This window comes from Colossoma macropomum, unplaced genomic scaffold, assembly GCF_904425465.1.
Source record: "Colossoma macropomum unplaced genomic scaffold, Colossoma_macropomum, whole genome shotgun sequence".
Classification (NCBI taxonomy): Eukaryota; Metazoa; Chordata; class Actinopteri; order Characiformes; family Serrasalmidae; genus Colossoma; species Colossoma macropomum.
The window spans coordinates 3,705,155-3,727,611 of NW_023496051.1; the positions used below are offsets into that span (position 1 = coordinate 3,705,155).

Genomic DNA, 22,457 nt, shown 5'->3' on the forward strand with positions numbered 1-22,457 from the left:
CCACAGCCATCCAGCCAGAATTGGCCCAGAGGCTTTCATTCAAGCACTAGCCAACAGTAAAGTAGGAATTGGGCCAGACGATTTTGCTAAGTGGTTTCTTTCAGTTGAGAATAAAATTGGTTCAATTGCTGGCTACCATTTGGGATATAATAGCAACAGCCTAGCAACACCTTAGCAACCACCAGGGATACAATAGCAACAGCCTAGCAGCATCTTAATAACCACCTGGGAAACCATAGCAACAGCCTAGCAATACTTTAGCAACCATCTGGGATACCATGGCAATAGCCTAAAACACATTAGAAACAACCTGGGAAACCATAACGACAGCCTAGCAAAACCTGTTAGACTTTGCTCTCGGGTCTGGTCCATATTCAAGACTTGGTTCTGTAGATGGGCCTGGGTCCAGGCAGAATTTCGGCGGACTGTGTTCAGGGTATGTCTGATTCAGACAAAAATTCAAGGCCCAATCAAAGCTTCAGTAGACTATGTGCAGTAGAATGGTCACTGGACTCACTCCAGTGAGGCTCTTAAGGACAGTACTTGTTTTCGGCCCCTGGTGCCAACATTCGCCATTCAGATGCATTCAGATAGGTAATCAGATTTGATACTGTATTCCACGTGTACAGCATGTATCTCATCTGTCTAGGCAAATAAGAAGCCAAAGTTCTTCAGAATGTTGAAGCCAGAGTTCTTCAGAATGTTGCACTAGGCCATATCAGCCTGCAGCATCTGCTATTCCAGGGAATTCTCTACTCCAGAGATGTTTTCTCTTTCATTTCAGTCAGCTTTTAATGCGCTGGTAAGGGCAGAAGGTTATGAATGATTACAGAGATCTTAATTATTATCTTAATTATGAACCCAATTTCCAAAAAAAAAAAAGTTGGAACAGCAGGAAAAATGCAAATAAAAACAGAAAGCAGTGATTTGTAAACTGTCTTTTACAAGTATTTAATTAAAAACAACACAAAGAATATATATTTAATATTTTACCTCATCAACTTAACATCAATGTAAATATACGATATACAGCTTGCTCTGTTATGCAAAATGGTAGCCATATCTAAACAGCATCCAGAAACTCTGCCAACTTCTCTGGGCTAAAGCTCATCTGAAATTGACTGACACAAAGTGGAAACATGTCATGTGGTCTAACCTTTCAAATTGTATTTGGAAATAATGGACATGGTGTTTTCCAGGCCATAGAGAAAAAGGATCATCCAGATTGTTGCCAGCGTAAAGTTCATAATCCAGCATCTGTCATGGTATGGGAGGGGGGGGTATTATTGGATAACAATAAGCACAATTAATACTGAGGAGTACATACACATTTTGGAGCAACGTGTGCTGCCATCTAGATGACGTCTTTTTCAGGGACATCCTTGCTTATTTCAGCGAGACAATGCTAAGCCACATTCTGCATGTGCTACAACAGCATCACTTCGTAGTTTTGTCTTTTTTTCATATTCATAATTTGAAAGTGCCAGCTTCTCTTTACACAGTGTCAACAATTCATGATGGATGGACCTGGATGGAAGATTTTAAAATCCCTTTCAAAGTTTGTATTTTGGGACGGTTTTGATGTGTGACCAGTGTATTACTATTTAAAAGTTTGGAATCACTTCATATGTTGGAAAATGCTGTTATCTTATTCAATAATAAATCATACAGTGCGGACTAAAATGCTATAAGTAATATATATAATATATGACATTTATTCAATTGTATTCAAATGTATTCATACATAATATACTGTAATAATCTACTTATAATACCTTGTGATTTGTGATTTGAGATTTAATCCATGTATTAAAAAGAAATCATTTTAAATGTTATTATTCTATAACTTAATTCTTGATGTTTTAGAGCTTTCTCATTATGAAATTATCTGTAGCTTCATTCATAATTCTGGGCACATTTAAATGTCCGAATTTTTTTTTACAGTTTATGTATTTTTTTACAGTTTAGCATTATATTATAAAATGATATTAAACTTTTTGGTTATGCACACCATTGTCACATTTAGTGAAAGAAGGGCATAAAATGAAAAGCACCTGATAGCCATCTGGCAAATATCGTGGTGGATAATTGATGCTTTGGGGCCGGTTTTCTGCCTGTTATCTAGGGGCTCCTGTGAAAATCAATGGCGTAATAAATTCCATTAAACACCAGAAGATTTTAGCCCACAGTCTATCTGCCTATCTGCCTTTGTGGGTGAATCTTTCAGCAAGATAATGACCCCAAACACACATCAAAATCCACACAGGAACAGTTGCTGGAACTAGGGGTTGCACAGTCAAGTCGACTTGGCGATGATGTTTTAAGCTTGATGTCAACTAGTTGCTGTTCACAGGGATTATGACACTAACAACATGGATGCCTCAGAGAAGACAACAGGTGAGGATTCTGGTGATTTTGGGGTCTGTATCTCAGGTTTCCTGAAGGCCTGTGGAGTTTGGCTTCGCCTTTAATTCTATTTCTCCATCAATCTACACTGCTTCAAAGATCACATATTGAACGTTGGTATCTCCAGTTATCTAAAGTCTACAACAAAGTCTTGTAATCCTGGGAAGTTTGAAGTTAGTTACTCTTATTTTCGCAGAGTTATTTCACTCCAAATTTCTCTGGTTCTCCAGACCTCCCCTGCAGGGGAACATCTCGGCAGGGCCACCTAGGATACGAGATTCCGGGGTCCATATCTCTGATTCCCTGAAGACTATCAATGCGATCCAGGGTTCGCTGGAAAGAACATGTCAGGCTCTACTGACCTGTGGAGAGAGATTAGTCAACGTCGCCTCAACTTCAATCACATAACTGCAGACTTTAAAGCATCTGAAGTTGAACAAGCGGGTACACAAAATCAAAAAATATCAAGGAACTGGAAATGTTCTGCAGGCAGGGAGGGGTCCAAGATCTCTCAACAAGTGTTCTGCAACCTTGTTAAGCATTACAGAAAGCGGCTCACTGCTGTTATTCCTGCCAGAGGAGGCTTCACCCAATGTTAATAATGAGGGTGCTATGTTTGCAAAGGAAATTGGGTTACTAAAGAAAACATATCCATGTGTTTTAGACATAAATATCACTCACTGCAGGTGTGATTTATTTAATATATTGATTTTAGCTCATTATCATAAGGGTGCAGATAATTCTGGAGTTGACTGTATGTTACTGTTGGAACACTGGTCAGGCCTTCAATGGCAGGGCTGGATGCTGCTCTTCTCATGTGATCTCTGGCATCAAGACAAGCACATTCAGGTAGATAATCCGACTTGATTTCATTCCAGATCTGCAGTGCATACCTCATCTATCTAGACAGTCTATCTAGAAAGCCTGAGATCTTCAAAACATTTTGTGCAACACACCAATCTGCCGGAGACGCCGTGCCGGGGAAACCTCTACTGCAAAGAAGTCTTACCACAGGTTGTTCATTTCAGTCAGTGAGTGTGGATTTGATTTTAACTTTTAATGAGATAAGATAAGATTAATTCCACAGCTAACCTGCATGCCTATTCTGAGATGGGCGGTATTTTAGCTGGAACATACAGTACTGGGCAAAAGTCTTGGGAAGCCAAGAAAATTGTTTAAAACTATTTATTGTGGCATTAAGTGTGTTTTTAAATGAATAAAACTTAATATAAACAAGTAAATACAAACTAGAAAGTGACAGTTTGTGAGCAAGGTTTGTATCTATTTGGGGTTTAAAAGCTCTTTATTAACTATCATGATATAAAAATAGTATCCTGCCTTCCGCCCAATGACAGCTGGGATAGGCTCCAGAACCCCACCGTGACCCAGAAGGATAAGCGGTTTAGATGATGTATGTATGTATGTATGTATGTAAAAATATCATAAAAACTATTTCATATTTTTGGAGCTATTCTTGCAGACGTCCAGGCAGGCAGGTCCAAGAGTTCAGAAACGTTTTTACACAACTGTTTATACAGTAAACAAAAAACAAATTCAGTGCTTCCTTTGTGTCTTGTTGTGTTGGTAATAATAAATATGTTCATTTTTCAAAAACTCTCACATTTCATAGGCGTAAATCCAAATGTCTGGTATACTGGACACTGAATATTACATATTTCCTAGTCAATAAATAAATAAATAAATATCGCCTCATAGCAAGGAGGGCCTGGGTTCGATTCCCCGGCCGGGCTATCAGCGTCCTTTCAGTCCAAAAACATGCAGTCAAGCTAATTGGACATGCTAAATTGTCCCTATGTGTGAGTGTGTGTGTGTATGTATGTTTATGTCTGTCTGTCTGCCTTGCAATGGACTGGTGACCTGTCCAGGGTGTATCCTGTCTTCTACCCAATGACTGCTGGGATAGGCTCCAGCTCCCCCTGCAACCCAGAAGGATATGTGGCTTAGAAGGTGTGTGTTTAAAGTGCCCAGCCAGAAAAACGGTGGCCTAGCATCTCCAGTTGTAAACTAAAGAAGCACACGTCAGATACCAAACATGTCTTGGCTGTTTGACTGCATCTGGGATAAGTGATACTTATCTAAATTTTTTGCTTAACTGTTCCTTTAATTATGGTATTTAAAGACAGATTGATGAGATAAATTAGGTATTGGGTAGTAACGGTACATACTAGACGTCCTCAAGAAGAGATTTGGAACTAAGCTAACACATTGAAACACATCAAATCACAATGTGCTGTTACACACACACACACACACACACACACACACACCCACACACACATATATATATATATATATATATGTGTGTGTGTATATAAGTCAATGGAACCAGAATTTTTAACAAGTTATTTTAGGCCATTTCTTTTGGTCCATTCTTCATGAAATTTACACCCAATGTAAAGGACAATAGGCATTTTCTAAGTGTGTCAAAAACTGAAAAACAGTTTGTTACGACAGCAGTGAAATGTTCATTTGCACTGGCCAATTTATGGATCCACTATTTAGACTGGTGTAAGGAAGACTCTCCAGACGGATTGGAATCCATAATTCCCGTTTACTCAAAAACACAGCAAAAAGATCACAAAAACCAGAATCATTTCGTAGTCTAATAACAGCCAATTCTCCCTCAAATGATCTAAAATTTTAACAAAATGTGTAAAAACTAACCAAGTTTAATTTTTTAATGTTTTTTTTCAGGTTGAAGAACGGCGTTCACTAGAAATGAAAAGGCATTTTGTGTGTTAGAATATGCTCAAACACAGTCAAACGAGTGGGCAGCGTGCATTTTCAAGAAAATTCAATAAAAATGCACCAACTGGAAAGCAGATTTGGACACGGCACAAAAAATTCAAAGAGGAAGGCTGCCTGTGCAGCGCAGAGGGATCTGGACGACCACCAGTATGAGAAGATAATACATTTGTGAAGCTGTGAAATTGGTTATAAAATCTACATCCCTCTGAATTTCTTGTTGGAATTTTGATAAATAAATCGTGTGTTCTTCAACATGAAGCCTATTTAATTTCACTTGCCTTTGACATGTAGTTACTCAGATATTCACATCTCAAATGATGTCAATTTTTTTGGGACACCCTGTACTTAATGATCAGTTAGGGTCCTGGCTCAGATGTCCAAGAATTACTTCAACTTCCTCTGTGTGGTCCCAACCATTCTTTGCCTCTTTGAAAGCTTACGTAAGGTTAGTTTCTGTTTCTGCACTTTATCTTAAGAAGCACACTTTCTCCCAACAATCCCATCAAAATTTTGTTTCAAACTTTTCTTTCAAACTTTTTTTTTTTTTCACCAGAGAGGGGAAAATGTTAGACTACTCTATGCAATCTACTGCATACAAAACCACTTGGACTGATTCACAACATATTAAGTCAAGCCTTTTGGATGATCACTTTAATATTAAACAGCACAGCATGAAAAAAGACATGTCCAAAATGTAAAAGATGGCTGTGTAAAGCTCAAGATGAGTTTTAGTTTTTGGTTAATTTAATCACAGATGTGATGTATGGCCTGGTTTCCTAGCCACAATGAAGCCTACACTTAAGGATTTACACTAATGTACTGACATTGCAATCTAGCTAAGGATTAGGCCTAATTCAGGTCTGGAAAACAGGCCCTGGAGGGAATTTCACAAAGAAGGATTTCTAAGTGTACTGGACAACTTAAGCTAAACGTTGAGAATTGACCAATAAAAATGGCCCTTAGTTTTTATCCTGTTGGACAAGATTATTTTTTGGCCTAAGCTATCAAGATATCAAGAAATCCTGCTTTGTGAAGTAACCCCCATATGTCTAACGACATGCTTGCTTTCAGCTTCATGCATGCATCGGATATGAAGGCCTGTACAGATAACAAAGCCTATGTAGTATATGCACTTTCATATGAGTCAGTCTCATCTGTTTCTGTCCACTCCAAACCAGAGATAATGTATTAATATCAGCTGTCGAGAGGAGAATTTATAGTAGCAAAAACAGGTACAGTGCTGGATTAATTTGCTCTGAATGTGATGCAGCCATACATAAAGAAATATTCATCTGAAGAGTAAATAGGTTGATCATATTTCATAGTCTAAAGTCACTAAGCTCTTAATTTTGCATAGAAGGTATGATTTTAAGCCAAAATATTCTAAAGCAGTGGTCCCCAGCCCCCCTGGAGATCTACTTTTCTGCAGAGTTTAGTTCCAACCTGTATCTGAAGAAGTCAATTAGCTGAAGCAGGTGTGGCACATTGCAGTTGGAACTGGACTCCGCAGAAAGGTAGATTGCCAGGACTAAGGTCTGTGACCACTAAGGTGTCTGCGCTGATTTTACGTATCATTAAATTTATATAGTTGGTTGAACAGGCATTTTTGGATTGGATGATAAAGAAAGCTGAAGATTTGAGGATGCTGTTAGGGTGCTGAGCTGATCCTGCTTTGGTTAAACGTTTGCCTCAGTCCAATCTTCTAGATGAGGCATGAAACCGCTGCCGATCCAGCATTCAGTAGCAGATGGTCAGCTGCAGCCACTGTGGTCAAGAGAGAAGGTGAAACGAAGAGTCTGGTTAAAAAAGAGGAATCTAAATTACACAGTTCCCTTCATCCCAAATGTAGTAGATCCCATGTGTCAGACTCCAATCCTCACGTGTCAAACACTACAGACCTCAGATCACTGCCACGTTAAACACACCTGATTCACGAGGCCTTCAGGAACTGAGTTTGGAGCGTTAGAAGATGGTAAATGCTGATCTCCACAGTGCTTTGGCCTGGAAGGTCCCCAGTTTGACGTGCGTGAAGTAGATCAACCAAGGCATTTTTGGTGTCTGAAGTTTGCTTTACTGCGAAACTACTTGGTAAAATGGGCAAACAACCTGTACTGTATATGCATAACGCACCAAGCTTTACATCAGGAGAATGTAATAATGCGGGCTTTGGGTTGAACCTATACTCTATGCCAGAGGTCTTCAAATCCAACCTTGAATCCACTTTCCTGTCCTGGATTTTATAATCTTTGGTAACTTAAGTGTTGATGTAACTGACTGTCCACCTAGTGTCATGCATATTGACATAATCAAAACCCAGGGCCAGAAACTTGTCAGGTTTGACGATGAAAAAAAAAGGTACAGATCCAAAAATTACTCGTATATAGAAATAACTAATATAGGAAATCTGAAGGACTGAAGTGCTACATGCAGTAATTACAGTGTTTAAAGGTAAGAGGCCAATCAAGTTGAAATGGTTGGCTAGTCTATAGTTTATGTAGCGCATATACTAGCCAGCTAACATAATAGCAAAAATAAATAAGCTGGCAACTTAAACCATGTGTCAGGCTCCAGTCTTTGCAGGCCAAGACACTGCAGACCTCAGCACACTGCATCATTAAATACACCCGAATTCAGGTCATCAGTTAATTAGCAAAGCCTTCATGAACTGAATTCAGAGCTTTAGATGTGGGTAAATGCTGATCTCCACAGCACTTTGGCCTGAAAGGTTCCCATTTTGACATGCCTGACATAAACTATAACTATGTAGTTATAACTACATGCTGGCTAACTGTTTTAAGATGTTTTGCCTTTTTTAATTTAAAATCATTTTCTGAATATAGTGCTTTGTTTTGTTTTTTTCCTATAATGAAACCTGAATATTGACCCTAAAAGTGTTGCAAACAGTGGCATAGGCAAGTTTTTTAGGCAGGCCTGCATAAAAGTGGCCAACTTGGTAGATATAATTTCCAAACACGCTAATGTCCCTCGCGTCACATCAGGCTATTGGCTATTCCTCACAGCAGGGCAGTCATCATGCTACTTATTCCAATGATTCCACCCTATGGTGAAACAAAACAATAGAACACATCCTACACTGTAACACCATTCACTATGAAGCACGCCTTTGCTCACCACAGGCATGTTTGTCCAATGACTTCAAAACCCAAACCTAATTATTCTAGGCTTAGAATAATGCCACAGTGGGCATGAAATGAATGTTTATGATTACCATATAAATGAATGTTTATGGTCACCATGACTTGACACACTGAGGTAGACATTTACTTTGACATTTTGACATAGCCATTTTAGCTTTTGTAGTAAAAGAGCATTGTAATTACCAGATTCTCAGAAAACTGGCGACAGCAATGCCATCAATCTTTTTTTAAATTAGTTTTCGGCTTAGGAACCGAGTAGAAAACAACATGCTCTACTCCGTCGGCGGCAGCTACTCACTTTTCACTCCTTCAGCTACATTTATTGACTGTGACTAGAGCTTTAAATTCAAACACCGGTGCACCGAAGGCTTGAGGCAACGGTGGATAGCAACACATGCTAAGCAGCGACTGGAGGGCTAATAAAATAGGTTGGAGCTTGGCGGAAAGCGTAATGATTTGATTGGCCATAATCTAATGACAGCACTCACAGAAAACAGTTCAAGTGTTGGAAAATGTGGGCTGTCTGGGAGGTCCTGTGGACCAGTTTGAGAATCACTAGTTTACACAGGCTTGTGTAAATGCATTAGCAAAGTAAATCACCTCAGAGATGTCAAGTTTTGCAAAGCCAGTCTCATCTTTTTCCAGTTGCTTGAAGGCTCCTGTATGGGGAGATAAAATTTGAGCCCATTAATTTAATTTCCTTAACCAAGACCAGAAATACACATATGAGATCTACAATCCCTGATAGCAAGAGGATAGTGGAGCTGGTGGTCCACTGGTGTTTTGCTCAGCGTTTTCTGGGCAGTCCACCAGTGTTTAAGCAGCGTATTAGACAAAATTCCACTTATCCTCACTCATTTTCCACACAAAGTCCAGTTTACAGATTTTTCCTTCCTTCCTTCCTTCAGTTATACTTTGTAAATTGGTTAAAAACAAGTTAGAACTTGTATACAGGGCAATAATCTGGGTGCTCCAATGGTGGACCAGCAGTGGCAAACAGTCAGTGAGGTGCCGACCTTACCAAGCCAGCAGACCAATATATGCTCGCTATCTGGGATGGAGAACAAATGTACAAACATAATAACAGCAGATACATACCCCACATGGTCTCCAGTTTGACCAGACAAGAGACAAAGTTATCAAAGTCCATCACCCCTTTATCAGCGTATCGGGCCACCAGCAGCTGGTTCAGCTTGTTATTGAGTTTATAACCTGGAAAGAGAAAAGTGTACATAACTAGAGACCTGCATATCCATGTAGACCACTAGGAAGGAGCCAGACCTGCTCCAGATTTAAGGAGGCTATTTCTATTATACCATGAATACACGAACAGATGGGTGAGAAACACCTAAACACCTAAAACACTTGATGACCACAAGTAGATGTTTGCCTTACCAACTGATTCCAAGGCCAGCTGTGTCTCATATGAACTCATGGTGCCTGACTTGTCCAGATCGAATGTGAGGAAAACTTTCTACACAGTCAGAGAAGGAAGGCAAAGTGATGCACAGGTCAGAGAGCAGGAGCTTCATATACGGTAACGAGGTCAATCAGATGTGTTGGCACAGGGAAAACTCAGAATCGGTCTCAGAACCAGGAAAACAGAAAAGAAGCTGTCTCTCACCAGCCAGTTCAGGATCTTTTTCCACAGGATCTGGAACTCCAGCCAGCCCAGACGACCACTGCCATCTGTCTGAGATTCACCAAAAAGTCAAGACTATTTAGTGATCAGAGTCTGTCTTTAGAGAACTACATTCAAATCTTACAGGAGTTCTCAACTTGATTGCATTTTAATTGCTGTTAAAAATGTCAGTGATACGAAGGAATTGATAAGCGTCAACCAAAGTTAGATTCATAAAAAAAATAACACAGTGTGGGCATTGTGGACTGCATGGTGCTTGACCATGTCGACAGAAACAACCCTATGGCAGCAGACACTGCAGTATAACCTGAGGCCCAACGTTTTTGTAGCTTTTTTAATGACTAGCAGAAATAGGATCTGTCGTTAGCATTAGGCAGAATTATAGTACTGAGGCAAAGTGGCTATCATAGGTGACAAATTGTGAAAGTAATGTAAGATTTCACCAAGAGTTTGGTCTATTTGTGTCTTCGATTGCACAAAAAGTTATGTTCAGACAGGAATGACAAAGCTGACACAAGTAGGACTGCTGGCATTTGGTAAATTTGGCTAATTATGGTAGTGTTGTTTGAAGGCTATCATAAGTAACAAATCATTAAAGGAATGGAATTTTCCCTCAGTTTGAGACGCTTTGGATGCCACCAAGAAGATAATGTCTTGACAAAATTAATAAAGGGAAGGAGAAATAAAACAAAATTTGAAATGGTATAGTCTACAACCCAAAATGCTAGCTAGCTAGTTCTCTCCAGTCTCAAGCATTGGCTGTGAGACACTCAGACTGGGCACAGGTCTCATGCTAAACCTTTAAAATCTCATGCGTTACAGAAAAATAAAAACCACTGTCAGACAAAAGCTTGTATCTCCAAAATTGGAGCTTTACAGGAGAAGGAACTTTTCCTTAAATTTGGACCAAGTGATTTTGGACCAAACTTATTAGGCCATTCATCACGACATCTTGCAGTTGTTTGGTGACCGACTGAGGAGACTGTAAAACCCCACAAACTGAAATGTTCTGAACCTGAGAGGTATGTGGTCACTGAGGCTCAACTGAAGCCCAGTCTCAAATGGCACAATTGCAGTCCTGCATTTCACAATTCTGAGTGCTCGCTTGGACTGCAAGGCTGTAGGGCAGTGGTCACCAACCCTCCTCCTGAAGATCTACTTTCTTGCAGAGTTTTGTCCCAGCTTGCATCTAACATTCCTCTTCCTGTTTACCCAACACGAAGGCATCTGCTCCAGCCAATTATGGGCTTCAGAAGAGGTATATAAGCTGGTGTATGTGTGGCATATTATGGTTAGAACTAGACTCTGAAGGCAGGCAGATCTCCATGCCCAAGGTTGGTGACTACTGTTGTAGGGTGTCCCATTTTTTATTTTGGCATTCAAAAGGATGCTCATAAGCACCATCTATGTGCCCTTACTGTGGCCTTCGGCAAAAACTGCGTCGATACAACTGTCTGGGCAACATGGCGGATAGGACAGACCACAACTGTCCCAAATGCACATGTTTAAAACAAGCATGTTCAACATCTCTTGCCCTATTAAGTCTTCATGATGTTGACGCCACCAAAGTGCAGCCTTTGAGGAGGACTGCATGACTTAGCGCACCATTTGGGACTGGGCTTAAAAAGACTTTGGTTTGCGTGGAGCAGGGGGTGTGGCAAGTAGGAGTCCTAAATCTGATTGTTCTGAGGACAAACTTGACATAAGCTTTTTCCAGCACAGCTCTGCCGAACTCGCATCCATCAGAAGAAACTTAAAGTGGAAGAATCTCATGAGATAAATGAGCAACATTGTCCTCTAATTGTCAATAATAGATTCACGCAGGCCCCTATAGTTAACAGCTAAACATGGTTTATTAAATAAGCGGACAGCCTCTTCAAAGTCAGAGTTGTCATAGTGTGAGATGATTGGTTGGTTGAGTGGGTGTGGAAGGATACGTCCAGGAGATCCACGATGCTCTTGCACGCCTCCAAACTGAAACCGTCTGTCTTTAAATCACTCACTGAAAAACACAGAACAGGGTTCCACACTCACACACTGTCTGACAGCACCACTAGAACAAAGTGAAGTCTACTGATAATAGAGATATCATGTTGGCTTACATTCGGGCATTAACATGTTCAGGAAGACTTTTAACTTTTCCGCTGATACTTCCTTATCCTAGAGAGAGAGAGAGTTAACTGCAGCAAGGACAGAGATGAGTCACACCAATAAAACAGATTAGAAAAACTCTTACCTCTCCAGAAAGTTCCCCGAACAGGTTTCTGATTGTGGTGTCAATGTCGTCTATAATCTCTCTCTACGATATTTAATAAAAGAAAGGCATAAAACATTAAAATGCTCTCAGGACAGCACATTTATTCGGAAAGGACCAATGGTAAGAAGGCTGAGGAGGTTTGGCCTGAACCCCAGCATCCTTAAGACCTTCTACACCTGCACTGTGGAAAGCATCCTGACGGGCAGCATCACCACCTGGTACGGGAACTGTACTGTTCGTGAGAGGAAATCTCTGCAGAGGGTGGTGCGGACAGCACAGTCCATCACCGGGGTTCAGCTCCCTAACCTATTGGATTTATACACCAGTCGCTGCCTGAGGAAATCCAGAAGGATTATGAAGGACCCCTCCCATCCTAGTCACTGTCTGTTCTCTCAGCTGCCGAGTGGTAGGAGGCTCAGAAGCTTAAAAGCCAGAACCAGTCGGCTCAAAGACAGCTTCTTCCCCCATGCAACCAGGCTATTGAACAGCCAGTAATCACTGCTCTGCCCAGCCCAACCCTTCCCATTACACGTACGTGCACCCACTGTACTCCCGCACTTTACTTGCATAGCTGGACTTTGAATACCTATCCAAAGACAATACTCTCCCCCTGCGCTTCCACTTAACTTCCTGTACCTTGCACTTTACTAAATACTCTGCCACCTACTGTACCATCTTCTACCTCCACACCTAGTGTGATTACTTGCACATCTACATAGCATTGTAATATCCATTACTATATATAGTATATAGTTGATTACACTCACTCTACATTCCCAGTGCAATATTATATGTCTCGGTGCAATATTATTATTTTTAAGTTATTGTGTAAGATTATATGTATATATTTTAGTTAAATTGGTTTTATCTATTCTTCTATCCTATCTATAGTTTTGTTTATCTATGTGTAAATACTGTTCTCTGCATAATTTGTGGAACTCGCACTCAAGTTTTTCACTCACCTGTGTCCCTGTACTCTTGTGATGTGACAATAAATCTGATTTGATTTGATTTGATTTAGTCTAATAACAGCCAATTCTCCCTCAAATGATCTAAAATTTTAACAAAATGTGTAAAAACTGACCAAGTTTAATTTTTTAATGTTTTTTTTCAGGTTGAAGAATGATACTCACTAGAAATGAAAAGGCATTTTGTGTGTTAGGATATGCTCAAACACAGTCAAACGAGTGTGCAGCGTGCATTTTCGAGAAAATTCAATAAAAACGCACCAACTGGAAAGCAGATTTGGACACGGCACAAAAAATTCAAAGAGGAAGGCTGCCTGTGCAGCGCAGAGGGATCTGGACGACCACCAGTATGAGAAGATAATACATTTGTGAAGCTGTGAAATCGGTTATAAAATCTACATCCCTCTGAATTTCTTGTTGGAATTTTGATAAATAAATCTTGTGTTCTTCAACATGAAGCCTATTTAATTTCGTTTGCCTTTGACATGTAGTTACTCAGATATTCACATCTCAAATGATGTAAATTTTTTTGGGACACCCTGTACTTAATGATCAGTTAGGGTCCTGGCTCAGATGTCCAAGAATTACTCAACTTCCTCTGTGTGGTCCCAACCATTCTTTGCCTCTTTGAAAGCTTACGTAAGGTTAGTTTCTGTTTCTGCACTTTATCTTAAGAAGCACACTTTCTCCCAACAATCCCATCAAAATTTTGTTTCAAACTTTTCTTTCAAACTTTTGTGCACCAGAGAGGGGAAAATGTTAGACTACTCTATGCAATCTACTGCATACAAAACCACTTGGACTGATTCACAACATATTAAAAAAAAAGTCAAGCCTTTTGGATGATCACTTTAATATTAAACAGCACAGCATGAAAAAAGACATGTCCAAAATGTAAAAGATGGCTGTGATAGCCTCAAGATGAGTTTTAGTTTTTGGTTAATTTAATCACAGATGTGATGTATGGCCTGGTTTCCTAGCCACAATGAAGCCTACACTTAAGGATTTACACTGATGTACTGACATTGCAATCTAGCTAAGGATTAGGCCTAATTCAGGTCTGGAAAACAGGCCCTGGAGGGAATTTCACAAAGAAGGATTTCTAAGTGTACTGGACAACTTAAGCTAAACGTTGAAAATTGACCAATAAAAATGGCCCTTAGTTTTTTCCTGTTGGACAAGATTATTTTTTGGCCTAAGCTATCAAGATATCAAGAAATCCTGCTTTGTGAAGTAACCCCCATATGTCTAACGACATGCTTGCTTTCAGCTTCATGCATGCATCGGATATCAAGGCCTGTACAGATAACAAAACCTATGTAGTATATGCACTTTCATATGAGTCAGTCTCATCTGTTTCTGTCCACTCCAAACCAGAGATAACGTATTAATATCAGCTGTCGAGAGGAGAATTTATAGTAGCAAAAACAGGTACAGTGCTGGATTAATTTACTCTGAATGTGATGCAGCCATACATTAAAGAAATATTCATCTGAAGAGTAAATAGGTTGATCATATTTCATAGTCTAAAGTCACTAAGCTCTTAATTTTGCATAGAAGGTATGATTTTAAGCCAAAATATTCTAAAGCAGTGGTCCCCAGCCCCCCTGGCCATCTACTTTTCTGCAGAGTTTAGTTCCAACCTGTATCTGAAGAAGTCAATTAGCTGAAGCAGGTGTGGCACATTGCAGTTGGAACTGGACTCCGCAGAAAGGTAGATTGCCAGGACTAAGGTCTGTGACCACTAAGGTGTCTGCGCTGATTTTACGTATCATTAAATTTATATAGTGGGTTGAACAGGCATTTTTGGATTGGATGATAAAGAAAGCTGAAGATTTGAGGATGCTCTTAGGGTGCTGAGCTGATCCTGCTTTGGTTAAACGTTTGCCTCAGTCCAATCTTCTAGATGAGGCATGGAACCGCTGCCGATCCAGCATTCAGTAGCAGATGGTCAGCTGCAGCCACTGTGGTCAAGAGAGAAGGTGAAACGAAGAGTCTGGTTAAAAAAGAGGAATCTAAATTACACAGTTCCCTTCATCCCAAATGTAGTAGATCCCATGTGTCAGACTCCAATCCTCACGTGTTAAACACTGCAGACCTCAGATCACTGCCACGTTAAACACACCTGATTCACGAGGCCTTCAGGAACTGAGTTTGGAGCGTTAGAAGATGGTAAATGCTGATCTCCACAGTGCTTTGGCCTGGAAGGTCCCCAGTTTGACGTGCGTGAAGTAGATCAACCAAGGCATTTTTGGTGTCTGAAGTTTGCTTTACTGCGAAACTACTTGGTAAAATGGGCAAATAACCTGTACTGTATATGCATAATGCACAAAGCTTTACATCAGGAGAATGTAATAATGCGGGCTTTGGGTTGAACCTATACTCTATGCCAGAGGTCTTCAAATCCAACCTTGAATCCACTTTCCTGTCCTGGATTTTATAATCTTTGGTAACTTAAGTGTTGATGTAACTGACTGTCCACCTAGTGTCATGCATATTGACATAATCAAAACCCAGGGCCAGAAACTTGTCAGGTTTGACGATGAAAAAAAAAGGTACAGATCCAAAAATTACTCGTATATAGAAATAACTAATATAGGAAATCTGAAGGACTGAAGTGCTACATGCAGTAATTACAGTGTTTAAAGGTAAGAGGCCAATCAAGTTGAAATGGTTGGCTAGTCTATAGTTTATGTAGCGCATATACTAGCCAGCTAACATAATAGCAAACATAAATAAGCTGGCAACTTAAACCATGTGTCAGGCTCCAGTCTTTGCAGGCCAAGACACTGCAGACCTCAGCACACTGCATCATTAAATACACCCGAATTCAGGTCATCAGTTAATTAGCAAAGCCTTCATGAACTGAATTCAGAGCTTTAGATGTGGGTAAATGCTGATCTCCACAGCACTTTGGCCTGAAAGGTTCCCATTTTGACATGCCTGACATAAACTATAACTATGTAGTTATAACTACATGCTGGCTAACTGTTTTAAGATGTTTTGCCTTTTTTAATTTAAAATCATTTTCTGAATATAGTGCTTTGTTTTGTTTTTTTCCTATAATGAAACCTGAATATTGACCCTAAAAGTGTTGCAAACAGTGGCATAGGCAAGTTTTTTAGGCAGGCCTGCATAAAAGTGGCCAACTTGGTAGATATAATTTCCAAACATGCTAATGTCCCTCGCGTCACATCAGGCTATTGGCTATTCCTCACAGCAGGGCAGTCATCATGCTACTTATTCCAATGATTCCACCCTATGGTGAAACAAAACAATAGAACACATCCTACACTGTAACACCATTCACTATGAAGCACGCCTTTGCTCACCACAGGTATGTTTGTCCAATGACTTCAAAACCCAAACCTAATTATTCTAGGCTTAGAATAATGCCACAGTGGGCATGAAATGAATGTTTATGATTACCATATAAATGAATGTTTATGGTCACCATGACTTGACACACTGAGGTAGACATTTACTTTGACATTTTGACATAGCCATTTTAGCTTTTGTAGTAAAAGAGCATTATAAGTACCAAATTCTCAGAAAACTGGCGACAGCAATGCCATCAATCTTTTTTTAAATTAGTTTTCGGCTTAGGAACCGAGTAGAAAACAACATGCTCTACTCCGTCGGCGGCAGCTACTCACTTTTCACTCCTTCAGCTACATTTATTGACTGTGACTAGAGCTTTAAATTCAAACACCGGTGCACCGAAGGCTTGAGGCAACGGTGGATAGCAACACATGCTAAGCAGCGACTGGAGGGCTAATAAAATAGGTTGGAGCTTGGCGGAAAGCGTAATGATTTGATTGGCCATAATCTAATGACAGCACTCACAGAAAACAGTTCAAGTGTTGGAAAATGTGGGCTGTCTGGGAGGTCCTGTGGACCAGTTTGAGAATCACTAGTTTACACAGGCTTGTGTAAATGCATTAGCAAAGTAAATCACCTCAGAGATGTCAAGTTTTGCAAAGCCAGTCTCATCTTTTTCCAGTTGCTTGAAGGCTCCTGTATGGGGAGATAAAATTTGAGCCCATTAATTTAATTTCCTTAACCAAGACCAGAAATACACATATGAGATCTACAATCCCTGATAGCAAGAGGATAGTGGAGCTGGTGGTCCACTGGTGTTTTGCTCAGCGTTTTCTGGGCAGTCCACCAGTGTTTAAGCGGCGTATTAGACAAAATTCCACTTATCCTCACTCATTTTCCACACAAAGTCCAGTTTACGGATTTTTCCTTCCTTCCTTCCTTCCTTCCTTCCTTCCTTCCTTCAGTTATACTTTGTAAATTGGTTAAAAACAAGTTAGAACTTGTATACAGGGCAATAATCTGGGTGCTCCAATGGTGGACCAGCAGTGGCAAACAGTCAGTGAGGTGCCGACCTTACCAAGCCAGCAGACCAATATATGCTTGCTATCTGGGATGGAGAACAAATGTACAAACATAATAACAGCAGATACATACCCCACATGGTCTCCAGTTTGACCAGACAAGAGACAAAGTTATCAAAGTCCATCACCCCTTTATCAGCGTATCGGGCCACCAGCAGCTGGTTCAGCTTGTTATTGAGCTTATAACCTGGAAAGAGAAAAGTGTACATAACTAGAGACCTGCATATCCATGTAGACCACTAGGAAGGAGCCAGACCTGCTCCAGATTTAAGGAGGCTATTTCTATTATCGCATGAATACAGGAACAGATGGGTGAGAAACACCTAAACACCTAAAACACTTGATGACCACAAGTAGATGTTTGCCTTACCAACTGATTCCAAGGCCAGCTGTGTCTCATATGAACTCATGGTGCCTGACTTGTCCAGATCGAATGTGAGGAAAACTTTCTACACAGTCAGAGAAGGAAGGCAAAGTGATGCACAGGTCAGAGAGCAGGAGCTTCATATACGGTAACGAGGTCAATCAGATGTGTTGGCACAGGGAAAACTCAGAATCGGTCTCAGAACCAGGAAAACAGAAAAGAAGCTGTCTCTCACCAGCCAGTTCAGGATCTTTTTCCACAGGATCTGGAACTCCAGCCAGCCCAGACGACCACTGCCATCTGTCTGAGATTCACCAAAAAGTCAAGACTATTTAGTGATCAGAGTCTGTCTTTAGAGAACTACATTCAAATCTTACAGGAGTTCTCAACTTGATTGCATTTTAATTGCTGTTAAAAATGTCAGTGATACGAAGGAATTGATAAGCGTCAACCAAAGTTAGATTCATAAAAAAAATAACACGGTGTGGGCATTGTGGACTGCATGGTGCTTGACCATGTCGACAGAAACAACCCTATGGCAGCAGACACTGCAGTATAACCTGAGGCCCAACGTTTTTGTAGCTTTTTTAATGACTAGCAGAAATAGGATCTGTTGTTAGCATTAGGCAGAATTATAGTACTGAGGCAAAGTGGCTATCATAGGTGACAAATTGTGAAAGTAATGTAAGATTTCACCAAGAGTTTGGTCTATTTGTGTCTTCGATTGCACGAAAAAGTTATGTTCAGACAGGAATGACAAAGCTGACACAAGTAGGACTGCTGGCATTTGGTAAATTTGGCTAATTATGGTAGTGTTGTTTGAAGGCTATCATAAGTAACAAATCATTAAAGGAATGGAATTTTCCCTCAGTTTGAGACGCTTTGGATGCCACCAAGAAGATAATGTCTTGACAAAATTAATAAAGGGAAGGAGAAATAAAACAAAATTTGAAATGGTATAGTCTACAACCCAAAATGCTAGCTAGCTAGTTCTCTCCAGTCTCAAGCATTGGCTGTGAGACACTCAGACTGGGCACAGGTCTCATGCTAAACCTTTAAAATCTCATGTGTTACAGAAAAATAAAAACCACTGTCAGACAAAAGCTTGTATCTCCAAAATTGGAGCTTTACAGGAGAAGGAACTTTTCCTTAAATTTCTAAAAAGTGATTTTGGACCAAACTTATTAGGCCATTCATCACAACATCTTGCAGTCGTTTGGTGACCGACTGAGGAGACTGTAAAACCCCACAAACTGAAATGTTCTGAACCTGAGAGGTATGTGGTCACTGAGGCTCAACTGAAGCCCAGTCTCAAATGGCACACTTGCAGTCCTGCATTTCACAATTCTGAGTGCTCGCTTGGACTGCAAGGCTGTAGGGCAGTGGTCACCAACCCTCCTCCTGAAGATCTACTTTCTTGCAGAGTTTTGTCCCAGCTTGCATCTAACATTCCTCTTCCTGTTTACCCAACACGAAGGCATCTGCTCCAGCCAATTAAGGGCTTCAGAAGAGGTATATAAGCTGGTGTATGTGTGGCATATTATGGTTAGAACTAGACTCTGAAGGCAGGCAGATCTCCATGCCCAAGGTTGGTGACTACTGTTGTAGGGTGTCCCATTTTTTATTTTGGCATTCAAAAGGATGCTCATAAGCACCATCTATGTGCCCTTACTGTGGCCTTCGGCAAAAACTGCGTCGATACAACTGTCTGGGCAACATGGCGGATAGGACAGACCACAACTGTCCCAAATGCACATGTTTAAAACAAGCATGTTCAACATCTCTTGCCCTATTAAGTCTTCATGATGTTGACGACACCAAAGTGCAGCCTTTGAGGAGGACTGCATGACTTAGCGCACCATTTGGGACTGGGCTTAAAAAGACTTTGGTTTGCGTGGAGCAGGGGGTGTGGCAAGTAGGGAGTCCTAAATCTGATTGTTCTGAGGACAAACTTGACATAAGCTTTTTCCAGCACAGCTCTGCCTAACTCGCATCCATCAGAAGAAACTTAAAGTGGAAGAATCTCATGAGATAAATGAGCAACATTGTCCTCTAATTGTCAATAATAGATTCACACAGGCCCCTATAGTTAACAGCTAAACATGGTTTATTAAATAAGCGGACAGCCTCTTCAAAGTCAGAGTTGTCATAGTGTGAGATGATTGGTTGGTTGAGTGGGTGTGGAAGGATACGTCCAGGAGATCCACGATGCTCTTGCACGCCTCCAAACTGAAACCGTCTGTCTTTAAATCACTCACTGAAAAACACAGAACAGGGTTCCACACTCACACACTGTCTGACAGCACCACTAGAACAAAGTGAAGTCTACTGATAATAGAGATATCATGTTGGCTTACATTCGGGCATTAACATGTTCAGGAAGACTTTTAACTTTTCCGCTGATACTTCCTTATCCTAGAGAGAGAGAGAGTTAACTGCAGCAAGGACAGAGATGAGTCACACCAATAAAACAGATTAGAAAAACTCTTACCTCTCCAGAAAGTTCCCCGAACAGGTTTCTGATTGTGGTGTCAATGTCGTCTATAATCTCTCTCTACGATATTTAATAAAAGAAAGGCACAAAACATTAAAATGCTCTCAGGACAGCACATTTATTCGGAAAGGACCAATGGTAAAAAAAAAATGAAAGCTCCCGTCAGCAGTGTTTTGAATTAGACCATATTCCCAAGTATATTTAGGTATCTGTCTAATAAATGTGTTGAAAAATGTTGTTTGTTGTACTGCAGAGCTGTCTTGGCTAGTCTGCTTTTACAGTTTTACAGATTTGTAAAGACACAATTGTAGCATATAGCTATTAAAATGTTTGCGATAAAGTGCTTTTAAATAAATAAACTATGTGAAATAATAAAGGACATTGAAACTCTGTGCTGTACATTTTACTTTAACAATTACTGAACTTCATAGCATGTTCCAAAAAAAGTCAGGACGCAGGCAGTTTAAGACTAGGAATATTGAGAAATGTTCAAAAAGCATCTTAAACAGGTGATGCAATCATGCTTGGATATAAAAGGAGCATCCAGGAAAGGCCTAGTCCTTTATGAGTGAGGATGGTCAAGGATCATCACTTTACCAAAAATGCACCAGAAAAAAATCCAACAGTTGAAAAATAACATTCCTCAGCCTGGGATTTCAAAGATTTTAGGTATTTCCTCCTTTACAGTGCATAACAACAACAGATTCAGAGAATCCGGAGAAATCTCTGTGTGTAAAGGGCAAGGCAGAAAACCACAACTGAATGCCCATGACCTTCGACCTCTCAGATGGCACTGCATCAAAAACCAGCATGATTCTGGGTTGAATATCACCACATAGGCTTGGGAATACTTTGACAATCCTATGTCAATAAGAACTGTTCATCACTGCATCATTGCACAGCGGAAGTCATATATCAACAATGTCTAGAAACGCCGCTGACTTCTCTGGGCTCGAACTCCTTCGAAGAAGACTGATGCGAAGTGGTAACGTGTATTGTGATTCAGATTATTTAAGAAATAATCAACCTTGTGTTCTACCAGGCCAAAGGAGAAAAGGACCCTCCAGATTGTTACCAACATAAAGTTCAAAAGCCATGGTCTCCAAAATGTTCTTGTGAAGGAGGCCTTGATATGCATGCAGAAACGGGAATACACCTACACTGTATATAAGGGTTAAGAACAGGCATCACAAACACTCCATGAAAGCCTGATGGGAGACTACACAGGAACGACGGCCTGAACACCTGAAAAATGAAAGTAATTTCACCTGCTATGTAAGCCCTTACCTCTTCATTCGGTGGCGTGATTGACACATCGTTGCCCAGCTCTCTAAAATATATGAGAAAGTAAAAAGAGGATTATATTTCCCTATTGTTTAATAAAAAAAGGGTCACCAATTTTTACACAATTTTACAGACCCACAAAGGACTGTAGCCTCATTTCCCCTTTGTAGATAAGACTGAACCCTGATTTAGTAGGTAAGTTTACAAAGGTAAGCTAATATATCGCTGCTGTCATATCAAAACCTTGCGACTGCATTTTTTGTTCATTTTTCATTTTTTTGCATTTGAAAATACTTGCTGCTCTTTAGATTGCATGAACATTTCATGACAAATGGATAAGATAAAAATCTTATTACGTTCAAACTACACTCAATTTGGGGATTTGGAGACCTCTCTGGTGGAAATCTGTAATTGCATGCATCAGACCCCGTCGCTGAGGGGATGAATCTGATGATTGTTAGTGCATTGAAAGAGTATTCGAGGAAGAACTCAGTCAAAACTTGGTGAAGAACATGTCTTCCGATGATTTATGGAAATGATCTACTATTGTCATCATATCTTCATCAGTATAATGATGATTATGTATTTGAGCCTGTGTGCGTGACGTTAATATGTAAAGACATATGACATGGTCTGAAAAATTCCCAAGAAAAGACACCTTTGACTTTTAAATGACTAAATCAGGCTTTAAAAGGCACATCATATTTTAGCG

At 40.2% G+C, this 22,457-nt stretch overlaps 1 pseudogene; it reads right to left on the minus strand.

The window, feature by feature from the left end:
- Positions 1-6,912: 6,912 nt before the first annotated feature.
- Positions 6,913-22,457, minus strand: part of LOC118804577 — a 29,436-nt pseudogene continuing 13,891 nt past the window's right edge.